The 19,052-nt window shown below is 32.2% G+C and overlaps 1 protein-coding gene and 1 non-coding gene across 3 annotated transcripts in view; both read right to left on the bottom strand.

Moving 5' to 3' along the window:
* Window positions 1-19,052, bottom strand: part of LOC143198976 (cGMP-dependent protein kinase, isozyme 2 forms cD4/T1/T3A/T3B) — a 355,938-nt gene that overhangs the window by 134,339 nt on the left and 202,547 nt on the right. The window lies entirely within an intron of this gene.
* On the bottom strand, window positions 8,085-8,188 carry LOC143189424 (U6 spliceosomal RNA). Its single transcript, XR_013003874.1, has one exon. It is a non-coding gene; the product is annotated as a U6 spliceosomal RNA (small nuclear RNA).

The following is a 19,052-nucleotide window of genomic DNA, read 5'->3' as shown; positions in this document are numbered from 1 at the left end:
TAAGAAATTCTACTAGTTTCTTATTTCCTCATAAATATTTTAGGTTTAGCAATAATTTAAAATATTTATATACTTTTTGTTCGTTAAACTCGTTATTTATTTATTAGAAATTTATTAGAAATCAGTAACAAAGTGTTTCCTATTAGTTTCTCATGCAGAATAAATAAAACATTTGTTCATAGTACATATAGATAGTTTCATAGTGTCTGATTTATATTACCATAGGTGAAGGGACCGTTGGTTCTTAACCACTTGTTTTCATCTAATAGATTTCAGTTTAGTTAGCTGAACTGCCTATAGTATTACTTATAATTACAATGATCAATATATTCAATATTTGCCTATCTTGGACAGAAAATTAGGTCAAGGGACGAAACAGGAGCTTCAATAACTATCCGAATATATATGTTAAATTATTCATTAGTGTAGATAATGGTATATATCATTCTCAATAAGTGTTCGTATCATAAAATTCCTCATTCGTTCTCTAAATTAAAATGAAGACTACAGAATATGGCCTAGAAGAAATTTGAGAAGCAGAAATAGATATGACTTAATCCGTGGGTATCTTGTATATTGACTACTTAAGTCTTGAAATTACGAATGAGCAATTTGTTGAGACCGAGGCACTAAAATAATCTCGATCTGTTTCGCTCGATTGATATGGCCATTAGTATCCAAAGGTGGATTGAAGCCACCAGAACTTGCGAAATCATTCCATGACATCGACATTTGCAAAAACAGTGCAATTCAGAAAATCACCAAATAGCGACGAAATGGTAATGAGAACGACTTGATACAATGAGCACTTGAGAGATTAATACAGCACTGGAGAGTGTATACGAAAATGGGATTAAAAAGGCAGTGTTACTTGTGCTTTCAGTTCAATAAATCATAATTTCTTTCAAGTACAACAAAAAATGTTAAAAAACTTACACGTTTCCATTAAATATACCCCTTGTTGAGTTATTAAAGGAAAGAAAACAAATTGGAAATGAAATATATAAATTAATATAACATAAATATATAATGTAATGGTAAAATAATTATGAATTGGATGGAAATGACTTACTAAATCGTCTGGTTGAGGATAATACTGATTCCGTCATCGGACCCAACTGATGATTATACATACAATAAGAATTCGACTGTTTTTGATTCTTGACTTGAGCATTCTTGATACTTTATTTTTCTTCTTAATTCTGATTAAATCTTGACTCCATTGACTTTTTACTGATTCTAATAATTCTTTAGTCAATTCTGCTTTTCTTCGATTCTGTCATTTGTATCAATTCTTCAATTCTAATTCTCGTTTTATTTTGGCCTGATTTACCAGCTGAAAAGATTTCCTTGTCGATGTTAACTCAATTTATAAGAGAGGATTGAAGGCGCTCTATTTGGGGTATGAGAACCTTAAGCAGTTTGGAGAACCGCTTTTGGCGGGCTAGTCTAACCGGATTGGGAACACCTCTGACAGGGATCTGATGTGAGAATTTTTGGAGAGAGCTGAGGTTGCATGGAATTTCTATGTCAGTTTCTCGATGAATTTGGGTATTTCTGACAAACCATGGTGCGTTCAAAGTTTGTCTGAGAGAGAATTTGAAGTTTTCTGTGAGCGGCATTTACAGAACGAGAACTGGTGAAGAAAGCTATATCATGCGAGTATTGGGCTGTTTTAACATCTTCCTTCATTGGAATGTCTGACATAAAGAGGCTGAATAATGCTGTGGCTAATAGGGAATCTTGGGGGACTCCTGCTTTTACTGATTTAGGACTGGAGAGTGTATTACTGATCTTTACTTGAAAGGACCTCTCCGAAATTAAGTTTTTCGAGTAAACCTGCTTCGATGGTTTTGTGTATTAGGCCGTTCTGCCAAATTTTGTCGAACGCTTTTGTTAGGTCTAAAAATACTGCGCAGAGCTTGTGTGTTTCTTCATGGCGAAGTGAATTTCTGCGGCCAATCTAGCGGTCTGATGTGCACGTGAATGTTTGGCTCTGGACCCGAGTTATTCGTCTGGTATGATATGGTTCTGCTCAGTGAACCGGTTGAGTGCAAACAGGATCGCTCTTTCAGCAATCTTGGATATTGAACTAAGCAGGCTGATGGGCTTGTAATCTGAAGGCGAATAATTTACTTCTCTTTTGGGAATCACGACTATGTGTGCATGTTTCCAAATTCTTGGGAAGTGTTGCAGCTGCATGCTGGAATTTAAGATGTTGGTTAATTCCGAAAGCTGCTTGTGTGGGAGCTTCTCAAGTGATGATTTTTTGTAGCACTTTTGGTGAAACTATATGGTTTTGGAGATAGTTTGGAGGTGATATTTTCCTTAGATTGTTGACCTCTCTGATAACATTTTTGTTCCGAATGGCACTTCCTTAAAAGTTAACACCTTTTAAAAGGTAGGCATTCCATTTGTTTTTCGAACGATTCGGCCAGAAGTTCGGCTTTTTCGCTGTCCGAGACTGCAGCATTACCTGACCCTTCAGATTTCAGGAGGGATGCCTTTTAGGACTTTTTCCGCTAGGCTTTTTAAGATTTGCGGCCGCGTCAAGTCTCTCATTGAAGAAAAGTGAGTCCCATTTCTCTTCCCTCCAGACTTTGACTGTCTCACGGACTTGGCTGTTCGCGGTTGTTAATTTTGGGGATTGGGCCTATTTTCAGTAGGATCTCTTGAAATAGTTTCCTGTCGGTCTTTCGGGTTTGTTTTCCATACGGGGTTTTGATCATCCGAGAGTCAGAGTAATCGAGCGATAATCGGAGTCAATTTCATCGAGAACTTGTACGTCGACGGGGTTTTGTGTGTTTCAGGTTATGAAGATATCACAATTTCAGAAAAACAATTTTCTTAAATATAAATAAATGTAATTACGTCTCAACACCCCTAGTTCGTGAATACCTGATTCAAGTTCAAATATAACACTATCAAAGCCTAACTGAAGTTGTTGTCAATTAAAATAGTCTAAGAGAATTTGGATAAACTTGCAGTTCAGACCACGACCACCAAAGACCGATTACAGTAGCTCAGTGTCTCAGCCGTAGGCAACTGGTATATTGAGGCACTAAAACTTGTAAAATATTTCATACACGCATGAATGTTTAGATAAAAACAGTGCAATTCAGAAGATTAAAGGCAAATTGCAGAAAGATGGTATAATCAATGCGACCAAACAATTCTAGCAGAAATGTAAGTTATAAGACGGGGCAATGACTACGTATGTGTGTTTATATTCGACGAGACTAAACACATCGTTTTTTTCTGCCAACAGCCTTTCTTTTTTAACAGCCAACGCCGTATCAGCCGCAGAGTATAACATATATGAAACTATTAATTTACATTTGCTTTCTATATTGTTGGATATATAAATAATTGGGTGGATGCGCCTACATCCGACGTCCTCTGACGATGTATATATGGTTGCATAATCGATATTAAAGTAGTTTCCTGTAAATTATAATAAACGCTACGGCGCATGCTCGACTAATGCCATCCGGACAGGATGAAGATCCCGCCATCTTGATTCATTCTGTGTTGGGGCTTTGACCGAGATGTTTATAGAACTAAATAGAGAGTGACTCAGTTGAATCCAGTGTTTTAATTGCCCAAACACCTTCACCAAATCGATTCTACACAATCGGTTCTAACAATATACAAATTGCACATTACATTTAATGCAACAAAAATTTACTTATGGTATAATTATTTATTGTGTCAAAAATCAGACGATGCATAAAGGTTAAGAACCTGATAATAACTAAAAATAAAAGGATCGCATATGGCAGGCGGATCGATCCAGCTACAACTAAACTGCAACAGCATTATAAAAACTATGTTTTTAAACCAAACAGTTATGGTCTTACAGAGGAAAATATTGATGATTCAGATTAATTTAGAATTAAAATTCCGAAGTGTTGCTATAAATAGGGCATGCGGCCAGTTTATTCAACAAACAATTTATTCAACATGTGATGATAATAAAAATTGTTTTATTTCAAGACTGGTAGTTGAGTCGGGCTCTATGATTTTAATTAATTGTATAACGTTAGCTATGAGATCTATTTATAAAGTAGTAACCTCAACGAGCAAAGGAAGTGGTTCAAATATTTTAGGCATGATTTTAGTTAATCGTGATGCTACATCCTGGTTTAGACATGTCGGTAGATCTTCCATTATCCTATTATTTTAAATATAATTAAGGTACAATTAAATTAATTAAGGTATATTTTAAAAAATCTAATGCAGATTCATATAATTTTAATAGGATACATAATTTTAAAAGGATTTAGTCTAGAAAATGTTCCTGTTTAAAATTCAGATATATTCACACTCTATTCACATTACCATTTTAAGAGATACATTTTCATATTCGGTGTATTCAAATGAATGTTCAACTTTCCAAATGTTATAATAAGTACTAATACAATACAAATAATCGTAGAAAAGTATTTACATAGCAAAATCTGCGTTATTTTAGCGGATTTTATTTCTTTAAACGTAAAGTGTGTTATATGCGTAATATGCCTTAGTAACAGTTATCTTTGAACTGAGTAATTATCTTTGATATAGTTTTTCGGCGTTAGTTGTTAGTTATTTACTCTGCTCTATATAGGAAAAATATGAGCGCGTAGAGTGTGTTAAAAAGAAACGAACATAACTTTATATGAGGTTCAAAGAATATGTTCATTGATATGTGATGAGAAGCCACATTAATACTCTACAATAAACTTTTATTATACAAGCAGATATGGAAGCCAGTGTGGACTTACGGTGCGCAATTATCGAGTTGCACAAAGAAATTTAACATTAATATGATTCAAACTTACAAAAATAAACTTCTCCGCAGCATTTTTAACACCCCATGGTATATTAAAAATGATATAAAAAGACATCCACAAAGATCTAAGGGACCAATAGTGGGAGAAGAAAGTACTATAACTGCTCGACTTTCCCGGAGGTTGAAGAGAACCCTTTGAACTAATATAGTTATGAGTGAAAATTGTACCATGCTTTAAAACTATGTAGAATGCACCAGTAGAAGTATGTTCACGAAATATTAATTAAGTTTAGGTCTCAAATCCCGACTTGACAATATGTATACAAACAATAGGAAGGAAAAAATACTAGATAGCTTTCTTGGAACATAATAATTTTCCTTAAAGCTTGAACTAATTTAATATTCTAAAAATGGAAGATGCTTTCTTTATAATCAGTCAAATGTTAAAATAGCTGAATGTTGGTTATATTGCATGACTGATACGGTCCTGATTTTTCAAGAAAAAACGGTGCGTTTGTGTCTAAGCTGTCTAAGCATAGGATTTTATTTATGTTAGAATATGTAGAGCCGATAGTATTGCTCGAGATGTCAGTCAAATAAGTCGCTATTTCTTTCCATAAATAAAATGATTTCAATTAAAATGAAAGTTTTGGTATTTAAAATATAGAACTACCAATTTTTTAAGAAAATTAGCAATTGGGGCATGTAGTTGTTGGGAATATTGTATTCTTCGAAAAGTGGCAGCGTACCAATCATTATTTTTAAAATATGTTCTAGTCGCAAAAGCTTATTTAAATACTAATAATAATTATGGACAGCAAAGAATAAAGAGAGGTAAGTTCTATTGTATGCTCTTATTATGAATGTGTCGACTAGAATCTGTCCCCACTACCCCGTATAAACCGTTCCCGCATAATCCAAATTTAAAATATGAACTTCTCCAATAGGACACCTAGTACATTTTGCGAATTAACAAATTAATTTGGATACTTAGCATTCAGGTTCCCAAAACAAAACAAAACAGTCATATGTATACTAAAATGTTATTCTATAGCAAAGTATATAAATACAACATCTACAATACTTAACTCTAATTTAAACGATTTAATCCTCTTACTATTCTGTTATTATGTCTATTATAGCTGGATTACTTCAACATTACCTAGTTTATAGAGAGTATATGAACGTGATTTAATTATTATTATTTATTAGGATGCAGTTTATTTACTAAGATCAGTAGTAATAAGGCGCTGCTGAAAAAAATTCAAACTTGTTAATCAAACTTGAAAATACCGAAAACAATAGATATTCAGGGTCACAAATTGATTGCGACTTTAATATATAGGTTAGGTTATTTCGAAAAGGAACGAGATAACAAAGACTCCCTTTTGCCGGTAAATTCCGGTAGAGAGGTAATTATTGATGATATTAAATAATATAAGTCCCTACAATTTTATTGAAAATGTTTTTTAGCAGGCTGCTGTCATTCTAAATATTACTGTGCGTACTGTATATAACGTCGCTTACGAAATCAAGAATAATACGTTAGATTCACCCAAGAAATTCATATTAGCTTTATTCAATACCAAATATAAGAAATGTATAAGAACAGTAAGTACTTCTTCTCTTCTTTCTTGAAGTCTTTCGATAATATATGTATTAGATGTACTATAATGTTAAAATAAATTATATTTGATAACATTTTTGTTGAATTATTTTATTTAGATTAGAATTTTCTTGTATGTAACTGAACTAAAACTCAGAGTTAATTCGGCAACATTGCAATATTTCGACATCACAAATATCCATGATGCATTATTAAAAAAAATTTGAATATACTATAGGTAATAACCGTTGTAATAACTAAATAAAAATCAATTTGGAAAAACCAAATTAGAAAAAAGAAAGTTGCTGCTCTATTGAGAATTGAACCGGCGACCACTGCGTGTAAACTTAACGCTCTAATTACAACACCATAGAAACAGTTGTCTACCATGTTTCTACGACTTCTCATATTATATTTGTAGTGTTTAAAAAGCAAACTGAATTGCTTTTACACTGAACTAAACTACTGCCAATTTTTCGACACATCAGTTTGATCGTATCCATGATGCATTACTAAAAAAACTTTGAATAGACTATAGGTAATAACTAAATAATGAATAAACTATAGTAAGAACTAAATAAAAATCAATTTGAAGTCGGTACTGTGCCCAAACAATTAAATTAAATTAATGTGTTTTGTTCCTTTTTAATTTTCGCACGGCTCGGCACTGACTTCAAACTGATTTTTATTTAGATATTACAACGATTATTACCTATAGTCTATTCAACACTCCAATTACTATACCATAGCCACAGTTGCCTACCATGTTTCTACGACTTCTCATATTATATTTTTAGTGTTTAAAAAAAAAACTGAATTGCTTTTACACTGAACTACTTTCAATTTTTCGACATATCAGTTCAGTATTAATATTATACCCAAATATCTATTATTTTAGATAACAAATATGTGAAAACATTCTACGTGCTATTGAAGTTTGAGGTTTTCCCTCGATCCCCCCTTCCCTTCCCTCATCTGATTCTAATTTTGTTCCAATGGGACCACCTCGCGGTCTCGTTCGAATAAAAAAAGAAGTTTGAAAATCGGTCCATAATTGATGGAGAAATCGGGGCACATACATTAAAAAAATATAACAATACAGCTGAACATAAAACTTCCTCTTTTTTGAAGTCGGTTAAAAATATATATAGAAGTGGAATTAATTCCATCGTTTCTCCCATATCTGTGAACAGAACCTACAATCTTCAACCAGTATGTTTAACTCAATATCAAGTAATCAATGTTGATCTGTATTAAATGTATCATATTCATCAGAACAATCACTCTTCATTTTTTAAAATATCGATATATCGAAATTTCGATATTTTTTTCGATGGCCCCATTGGAGGCTCTCCTTTCAGGAGAAATCTATAGCTAAACATACACTGGCCGATTCGGAGATGTGACAATATGGACAACTTTCATCTGATAGTCTTAATAGTAAGGCCTTGATATAGCTCTCCATCCACCTCCCACAGTTTATAGTTCTCCATCAGGTCCCATCTAAGTAGTTGTTTAAAGGGCAGGAGAGTAAAGTATTTCAAACCTCTGCTCTGCTCCTCTCTTTCTTCTCCACGTTAGATAGTTTGTTTTCTAATTGTACTTGATTTTATAATAGTAAAGAAGTAGGAAATCAGAAGTCTGCAGTTGCAGTTGTAAAGTCACAGTCATTTCATGAATCTGATCCCAATTGGTGGTGAGGGTAAATATGTGGAACGCTTCACGATACTGCATGTCATCCTTGAGCAGGAACCTTGATAATTCGGTCTGTATTATTCCAATTTTAGTACATGTACCCCCGAAGCTAGAGAATTATCACAAGCATTTTTTAAAGCCAATTTTACAGTGTTATGAGACCGGACCAACTGGTATTCGGACGGGTTAATTTCTGAGATATGCTATAGATGCAATTAAAACTTTCCTCGGCAAAGAGGCTGTACTACGCTATACGTGTCGTGATGGAACACAACACCTATTCAATTAATTCAGATCGTTTATTTTTATCATCTGCTCCAAGCGTATTATTTATTGATAATAGAGAGTCGAATTAATAGCTTGGACTAGTTCAAGCAGCATTTAATCATCAAAAAAATTTCTACTTTCAATACATCCAAAAAGCTAAAATGCTCATCTCTGGCATCAATGTCGACCCATCTCATTATTTTCAAGAATTTTATTGATTTTCTAGTCAAGACCTAGTTTATCTTTAACATAGAAATTTCTAGAATGGAAACGCAATCAAATGCAAAATATAGCGAAAATGATATTCTGGGATGTCAATTTTCAAAGCATAGCAGGTTTAGACTGACTAAACGGATGACGCTGTCTTATATCTTATCTCTAAAATGTTGTGTTATTTTTCAAACGCGTTTTAGAATGTTTTGTAAATAAATTTTACTATAGAGATTACCTATCTATTAGGAAAAATCTAGTAGAAGTAAGGCATTTTCTTTGCGTTTAAACTATTATTTTATTTCAGCGGTGAAAACTGGAAATTATTTTAAAAAATCATTGGCTGCTAAATCGGGATAAAAAAGTCATTTGTTTGAGCTAATAATGTTTATTTGAACGATTGATGAAGTAACTAATGAACACCCATAGATTTCCTTTAGCGCCCTAAAAAATAAAAAAGATAATTTATATCTATTTTTTCTGGTGTATGCATCTTACTGAAAAATAAAACTAATTGAAAAATAAAATAATAAATACCAATAGCGCCATCTCTTAACAAACATAAAATAGTTTGAATAACCTAATATTCAACATATTTATTTAAGAGAGAAAGAAAACTGTATACTATAATGTAAAGAACGCTTTGAACTATGATTTTATAAACATAAATGTTTTTTGGATGATTTGTTTGTTTCATAATACCATCAATAATATTTTGTTATATATTATATGCTTAAATGTTTACAGTCAGTGTATTCAACACAGCATTCTTAACTTTTCCTTTAATACGGCCCTCTTGATAATTTGTTGAGTCAAATTATTAAGCTTTAAAATACTCTAATGTACTAGTTACTCTTAAGGTACGTCCATAAATGATTGCGCCACCCAAGGCTGAATTTATTTTAAAAACAGGTTAAAATATTTATCATACTTACGCGAAATTTGAAACCATCGAAAACACATTAAGATTTCTCAATATAATATTTTGGAAACGAAAATAAACTTCCCAAAATTTATGAAACTGTTTTTCAGGCATAGTAAAATAATGGTTTGTAAATTATTTTATTATTTTATAAATCCAATAGAACAAACTCATATTTATTGTATATAATTGAAAATATTCTAATCTGGTCACAGAGCGCTTCTAACAATGATAAGTGTTATAATTTTGGTGCCATCTTACGTAAAATTAGTTGGTGTGTTTTCGCAGACCATCTAATTTCTCCGCTGACTAGACATAACCAAGAGATTTTTGTGGACCCCTTCATTTCTAGTTGAACTTCATCATGCAACCCCAAACTTGCAAACCGTAGCTTCAAAATTTGTTTATACAACAAATTGTTGTATAGTGATAGCTTGAATTATCGTCCAAGCAACCGTCACATTATTTCGGGTCTCATAGAGCTTTACATCCGATGCCTTGTCCGTATTTTGCTGTGTTTGCATACGAAATTACTCTAAAAAGAAACCCATATGGGTGGAGTTTCCGGAGCTTAGTTTTATTCGCCATTTCTTAATTCAATTGACAGCTGTTTGTAATTTATTTATAACTGTCTTAATGTTATTAATTGTAATGAATATATATCATATATAGTCAGATATCATCAGCGAATATAGTTACTCCTTCATATTTAGGCATATTATACTGTTACAAACTTGTTATTGTTATATAAGATATGGTGTGCTTGGGTGTAAAACGGGTGTATACGGGTGCACCACAAGGTAGTGTGCTTGCATCAATATTGTATTTACTCTAACCTAGTTATGTCTCTAAATGTGAAGAAGTAACAATAGGCATATTTGCTATTTCTATTGCTCTATTCGCTACAAGTAACAATATTAAGACAACTGTACATAGAATCCTAACAGTTGTCAATAACATTACTGAGTGAGCTAAGAAAAGGTAAATAACATTGAATGAAGTCTACACATGTTGATTTCACATACAAAAAAATAGAGTACTAGCCAATTATAATTAGCTCCAGAATAATTTCTTATGCGAACACCTCCAAATAATTGTGATGATAAGTTGAAAGAGACTGTTAAAAAGAAATGAACAGAACTTTGTAAAATGCTAAAATAATGTGGTAATTAACTTTCCCCAATAAGATTTTAATACATCTTGAAAATCTTGAAGCAAATCTGGATACCAGCCAGTGCGGCGAGCAACTTACCATAACAATGTTCCTATCAGCACTGTTAACGTCCCATGATACATTAGATATAAAGCCATCCACAAAGATCTAGGAGTTCCATTCAAATGGTCAGCGAAAAAACATCAAGAAACCATCAACAGAAATAGTGGATTTATCCGGAGGTTGAAGATACAAAAACTCTGTGAATTGATATGATCTTGATCCATCAAATGATAATTAAGTCTAGGTCTTAGATCTCGTCTTTAACTAGTAATAAATCTATTATATGCTTTTAAAATAAATAAATGATATAAAGCAAATACAATTAGGTCTAAGGACACTAACTTGTGGTACACCCACATAAATATATTTAAAATCTGAATATTGATCATTCTGTGACTGAACTGACGATCAAAAGTGTAGGATTTGGGATTATGATAATTTATCTGCATTCGAGAAACTCGTGTCATACCTTATCGAGGGTTTGGGTCACGTCTAGAAAGACAGCTTAATAAGTCCTAAACATGTGTAATATGATATTCTTGATCAATTTTATATATCCCTAAATCAAAATTAGTGAGGCGAGATGTGTTACTTTCCTTCAATAATTGGTTTGAGGGGTTTTAATATAATTGCTCAAACAGCGTGGTTAAGAAGATGATTGACAATTATATTTAATTGATTAGATATTTTAGAATTAAGCAGTTTACCCGGTTTAAGGATATTATTTCGGCAATTCCTGCAAAATCATTGACATTATAGGTTCGATAAAAAGACGATATAAGAATATATTTACAACCTAACAAATTAACGGTTCCGGAGTGGAGGAAGTATTATGATGGTACCATGTAAACGTGATAATTAAATTATTCAATCATATTTATTTGATCATCTCCTGTACTGACAATATATGTTAATCAGCAAATCTATATTTACTTCCAAAAATATCAGATGAAAATATAGTACTTAATAGTTTACAGTAATGTGAGTGCGTTAAATTCAATGATTTAAAATATTTTAAACATGCTAATTAGTTTTATTTGATAAATTATAGTTTTGACAACAATATAATAAGGGCTCTGTTATTGTTTTTGCCTAGTATAATATAAAACTATTCATCAGGACAAGTAGTTGAGACCATATTACTATATGAGAATGAAGCTGTTAATGGCAATAGTATCAAATAATCATTCACAAGTTTTATAATAAAAACTATTTTAGAAAAAGCGTCGTCAAAATTTAAAAGATCGAATTCTAAAAAGGGCCTTCTTAAAGCTTACTGTTATGTCTAACAATATTATTATAGATATATAAGAAATATTCTAATTTCAAAATTGAAATAAAGAAATATAAAGTTTCAGCCGGCTTTGTGGCGCACTGGTAAAGGCGATGGGACAGTCCTCCTACTGTTGCGATAGCTGCGGGTTGTGAATGTTCTAGGCAAGAGTGTAAAATCCGAAAAGGAAAATGATCCCAGTCACGCCAGTAACCAGGCTGGGTAAGACCGCATGTCGTCTGGGATGATTTCTAAAGTTAGTTACTCGCCAGTCGGTAGCCTTTAATGCTGAGGACCGTGGTTCGGAGTCCACGTTAAACTGTAGGTCCAGTCCAGATAAACCCATAGTTGGTAAGAGAAGACTTTAAAATATATTAAAAAAAACTAAGTTTCCTTTGTTTTTAAAGATATACATCAAAAATTAATTATTTATTTTTATTAAATTATTAGTAATCTGTGTTTGCATCCAGGAATACGTTAAAATTATCCTAAACAATCTAGAATATATTATTTACCTTTTGGTAATAATACAGCACTTCAATGGTTGTATTTATTATAAAAATTTACATGAAAATATAAACATCGTAATCGTTACGTCAGTAGAAATAATGACCGGGGGATAAATTTGACCGGTAGCATTGGTAATTACAAAGTAACGTTGTATCGGCCGTACTCGTTTCTCACTTATCGGTACCATTAAATTTATCGCTGTTGAAATATCGACACACTATCGCCAGCGGTTGTAACTTGAAATACGCATAACTCTTCGGCTTGTTCGATTATGCTGGACGTCGAATTATTTATTGCTTATAATATGAATATATGAGTTTAGGTAAATACTCTATAAATTTAGTCATACATTTTCTTATATGTTGTCGTTATGACAGGTAGGTAGTATTACAAAGATGCACGTAAAAAGTAACGTTGCGACGCAATAATATATTATAATATTTCTTTTTCTATATTATATAATTTCTCATTTGCCAGTAGGTAGGCTTAATGCCGATTATCGTTGTTCGGAACTCACTTTAAAATGTAGGCCCAGTGTAGATAAATCCTAATTAGTATGAAGTAAACTTTAAAATATCGCAAAAACAACTAGTAATATTTTTAAATTATAATTAAATTTTATTAATTTCATTAATTTTAAATTATAAATAATATAATAAAACAAAAAAATGTATGCATTATATTTTTTAGATTTTTCTTTGGTTGGTAGATATTATTAATATGAATTTATATGGATATTCATGTTCAATCTCTACGATATGTTATTTTTGGATATTCTTCTACTACGCTGTTAAATACGTATAAAAGTTTTGATTTGTGTAAAGATAAAAGCGCAGTTTTATTTTATTTGAATAATTTTATTTCGAGAATAAGAAGTGGTCCATGTTGGATCCACTAATGTGCGAATAATACTGCCTATCTGTTATGTAATAGAGCTGAGCTGAGCAACCAAGCTGGTTAAAATTAAACCCTTAACAACAAGCTTCTGCTTAAATTCCGGTAGACTAGGTTAAGAGAAGATTCCGAAATTTAATAATTTCTAAATTTGAAGTATCGAAATTCCAATTGTTCTAGGGATACTTTCAGTCTGCATTTGGTGGTTGTACATCCTGAACTGCGATGCATCTGTCCAACTTTTATACATCTTTGATCCACCGATATTCATATTTCAGATTTTATTACTTAAAACAAGAACTTAATATGAAACGTCAACCTACAGACATTAGCGCTGTAGCGCAGCAGTGATATAACAAAACATACATACGGATGAAAACAATATAAAACTACTAAAATACTCTGTTACAAATTTATTTCTAATGTAAAATTTCAACGCGATATACAATAAATATACTGTTCTGCTGCAGCATGTCGTTATGTAGTAAATTACCCGGATATTAAATTATTAAAATTGTTTTCATGGTTCATCGGAATTAACAGAATTAAAGCACCTGTTAACAATCATTTAATTAGGTCTTGGTGGGACTTGCGTAATACAAAATTTTCCAGTCAATTGAACACGTGGATGCAATTGTGAAATGTAATTGCTTACATGCATGTAATTTACTTGCATAAAAAAACAAATAGTCGATTATTACATCTCGAAGATGAAATATGCCCTCAGGTTTTTGGAAACAATTTAACTAGGATACGGCACAGATCTTACGTTGTTTTAGATAGGTATAATAACGTTTTATAATAGTTCAGTTATATTGTAAAAAAAAATAATTATAAGCCACACAGTTTCTGAGTAGATCAGAGTAGCTATAAACTAATAATTTTACTTTCGGCTATTTTAGAATACTTATTTCTAACACAATATTTTATTTATCGTAGAAATTAAATTTAGTAATGAAACAAATAATTACACATATTGGCAGAATCCGATCTTAACTCTGTCATTATTGCCGGTAAATGATATTAACCTATAAGCAGTAACATAAGAATAATTTCTTAAAAGGTCTTAATGTATATAAACAGTTTATATAGAAGAACCCATAAAATGACATAAACATATAATTTCAGGCTAGTAGCCAGTATATGAAATAATTTATTACAAAGGATCAAAGTAGACCATGTATGATAATAGCAAATAATATTGTTGTCGTATGTGTGTTGTGTAGCTACCCAAAGTGCTTCAAAGATGGCGCTAACGACAGGAAGGTTAAACTAAGTGTCATGAACAGCTCGAACTTCCTGAACAAAACAAATTCAAGAGCATTCTCTGTGTTTGGTTTCACTGTTGAAACCTGGAAAAATATTTAATACTGATCGCTGGACACAAAAAATGATCAATTTGATCTGTGCATTTTTCAGCAAGAAATTACGCCAGACAGCAAAACCAGTTAAAGAGGTCTTAAAATCACTTGAATAGGAAGTTTTATTGCACCCATCATAATCCCCAGACCTAGCTCCATCTGATTATCTTCTTTTCGCATTGCTAGGATACGAACTTGCACATCGCCGATTTTAAAGAGGTTAAAAAATGGCTCGATGAATGGTATAGGTCAAAGGAGAAACTGTTCTTTAGGAATGGCATCCATAAATTGCCAGAGAGATGGACGAAATTTATAGAATCAAATGGTTAATACTCTGAATAAATTAATTTTAAGTATCCTTTGTAAGTATCCTTTTTTTAACCAAAAAAAATGAAAAGAAATTACCTACACTTCTGGCAGTGAAAAGACAAACCTTGAGAGCGAATGGATTTGAATTGAATATGATTTAAATAAACTAATTTTATTAAAAACAATATGAATTAATTCCTACGCTTAAAATTATCTACAACATCAATTATTTTCAGAAGTAAGTTTGAATTGTTTAAATGTTAAAAATTGAAACAATCTATCAATATATATATTAACCCTTGAAAAATTGATTGAATTCTATGTTACGAATTGAAAACAAATTTATCTAATCCATAATGTTTTTTGGAGTAATAAAATAGAAGACAAGCTATAACAAAAATAGTAAAACGGAACTTGTTGGCTAATTTACAGTTTAATCTGGTGACATAAAATCAGTTACAGTTTGACATAAGATCACTATAAACAAACTTGTCTCAGATTTATATTAGCTATAAGAAGCAATTTAAACACTATCAATTAAGAAAATTTACACAAAGAAATTCATCATCATCAATATATTATTAACAAAAAATGTAATGTTTTCAAAAAAATTTGCTAATGCTTGTGGATGAATAGTGCAATAAAACCTATCAGGAATTAAACTAACATACATACAATGTATAATACATGATATATATACAAGGGATAGACAAAGTAATATAAAATCCATGTAAAATAGTACATTTTGTTGCCCGCTCAGTTTATATGTGAAGTCTTTTAGTATATTTTAGTGCGTTATACGCTTTGATATTCGATTGAAATGTGTGATCTCTTAGAATTCGAGAGACGGAATCAGTTGGTGTTCAGTTAGCGGAGGCGTCTGTCATGAAAATTGCTGAATTGTTTAACGTTTAACGAGCAACGGTATCCATGATAATGACGGTATACACAAAACATGGTAAAAAATTATCAGCGATGAGGAATAGTGGACGAAACTCGAAGTTGACTGACAGGAGACCGACAAATATTAAAAAGGATTATAGATGAACGATTAAAAAACCTAGACACTTGATGATTGGGAGGAATGCGGTATAGTCCGATGAGTCATTATTACAACCGGCCATGTTTATGTATCGGGAACCTCAACAGAAGACTACGACTGCTTCTTGCAGTCAAAAAAGAGGGAGGTTCCGTTATGATCTAGGCGGCAATATTGTGGTATTTAGCTGATTCACTGGCAGGATTACCGCGAATGAATATCTCGATATTCTCATAAATAATAATAATAATTTCTTACTCCGACTAGCATATTGCTGCCAAACAATGCCATATTCCAATAATGTATACAAACATAGTCAAAAATGTTTAATCTTGGTTTTAGGAGCGTCACAACATCATCAAATATCTTTCCTAGATAGCACAATCACCAGACGTCACATAATTGAACCGTTATAGTGAGTTTTAGAGCAGATAGAGGATTATATCTCCAACATAATTGATGCAATTTTGACTCAAGAATGGGACAACATTCCGTTGCAAACTAATAAAATCAAATACTCTCTATTCCCCGAAGAGTTGCAGTTGTTTTAAAAGCAAATGCTGGTTTACAAGCTCTCTTTCTATGTGTTTATATTTCACAATTAGTCTAACACTTCGCGAAAGAAAATAAATCACTGAAAACATGTTTTTCTTCAATATACATCAATAATTAATTTCAAGTATCAATATATATATATATATATATATATATATATATATATATATATATATATATATATATATATATATCAACTTTTATGTGCACCTTCCTGAAAGTTATATATGTGGAATACACATGTATATATTTTTAACATATTTGACCTATGACACTGCAGAGAATGATTCATATATCCCTTGCACTGACGCTACGTTCGGAGTTGCCTAGCTCAGTTTTGTTTAGTGACAAATCGTGACCTGTGCTCTCAAATATAAAAACTGGAATTGTATGTTTGGCGCTAATGAAGTATTCTGTAATCTAAAAGTTATGTAAGAATTATATCTGGGTTTGTGTCCCTTTGAAGGATCGGACCTACGTTGTAAGTACATGGTATTATAATATTTTACTGTGACTCTCGTATATTATTTACGAAAATACTAACGACTCAAAAAATTATAGCTGTTCATGAGGAATTAAAGACAGAATAAGCCGTTGATGCCGTTATTATACCTCCTAAAGTAGACGAGCTGACTGATGAAGAAAAAATGATTATTAATGACGAGAGGTGATGAATTACCAGTAGATGTGGTGGACATATTTGAAATTCATGCTCCTACAGAAAAAGAAGAAACGTATACTAAAATGACTGAAGTGTGTTCCACATAGAGATTACTAAAAACTGTGAAGCCAAATGTGTCGAAGAAATACAGAATAACTTTGGGAATTTGACACCAATACAAATGTTTGAACTTTTCTTAGACAAACCAATTCGGGACGAAATAGTAGAGTTTTCAATGGCATATGCTCAATATAAAAACAACCACAAATTTGCTATATCACGTGCTGACTTGAAAACATTTATTGATACCCTTATATTTTCTCCCCCCTCAAACAATATTTTACTGGAATTTAGATGGAGATAAAGGGATCCCTCTCATACGCAAAACAATGCCACGGAATATATTTGATAAATAAAAAGTACATTCATATTTCTGGTAATGGCAAGTTGGACAAATCTAATAAGTTTCCAAGCTAAGACCTTTTTTCAATGAACTAAATAAAGGGTTCATGCAGTTTGGTATAAGATATCGATTGATCAAGAGATGGTGCCATATTTTGGACGTCATTCTGCTAATATGTTCATATGAAGGAAACCAGTAAGGTTTGGATTCAAACTGTGGCGTATAGGCTCAGATGGAGGATATGTGCATCAGTTTGATCAACTTCATAGAAGATTAATGAAAACCTGGGTTTAGGTGAAAGGGTTGTAACAAACTTGTTAAAAGTTGCTCATGATTCCGAAAATCATACCATATTTTTTTAAATTCTTCACAACCTTCTTACTTTGATATCTGAAATGAAATTCTTTGGAGCTGGTACAGTGAGAGAAAACCGGAAGGAAAAGAAGCACAACATAGTTCCTCAACCAAACGTTATCCACCAATACAACCACGGCATGGGAGGTGTACATTTGCATGACAATGCCATTACAAACTATAGAATCAGAATTACAGGCAAAAATGGTGGTGGCTATTATTCTCCAATGGAATTGACAGTGCTATTGTCAATGCCTGGAAAATGTACCAACTGGTAACAAGTTCTATTATTATTATTCTACTGAAGAAGAATTTGAACTGGAGGAAAACCACAAAGCTCAGAGTAAAAACACCAACCTTGGACGCCCCAGCAGAAACAGATTGCCAGGAGCAATTAAGGAGCATACAATTGGTCATAATATAATCCGCAATGAAGAAAATACAAGGAAGAGATACAAGATTTGTTAAAGCCCGGCGATCTACATATGCAAGAAATAGCAGGTTCACCTTCACACAGAGTGTTTTTCCTAATTTCATGAGTGATGTCATCAACTTTGGACAATTTTTTTCATATAATCAACACTTTTTTGTACATTCTGAGCAAATAGAAGCATGTGTTCGAAATATCAAAATGTTCTTACTTTATTACCAGGAAACTCGCAACGTTGCGCCAGCGAAACATTATGTTTGGTGAAGATGGCAACACATACTGCTGGTTTTTAATATTTATAATGTTATTTCAATTAATTCAAAGTGAAATTGATGACAAAATACCATAATATTTCACAATTTTTATTTTTGAAAAGAAATGGGTTAATAACAGATCAATTGAGAAGTCTCCTACTTGACATATAGATGGCGCTACTAGAACTAAATCCATATGCTTTTTAGTTAGCCCTAACCCTCAATAGATGTATAAATTTGACAGCTGTCGAATCATTAGTTTGTGAATTATAGCATTTTGAGTGAAGCAACTTTTGTTATTGGGAGAAAAATGGATAAA

This window comes from Rhynchophorus ferrugineus, unplaced genomic scaffold (genome assembly GCF_030347505.1).
Source record: "Rhynchophorus ferrugineus isolate W39M unplaced genomic scaffold, kcgeb_rfMv2 rfM1, whole genome shotgun sequence".
Lineage (NCBI taxonomy): Eukaryota > Metazoa > Arthropoda > Insecta > Coleoptera > Curculionidae > Rhynchophorus > Rhynchophorus ferrugineus.
The sequence above is the reverse complement of the archived record's forward strand: the minus strand, read 5'-3'. Positions and strand labels throughout refer to the sequence as shown.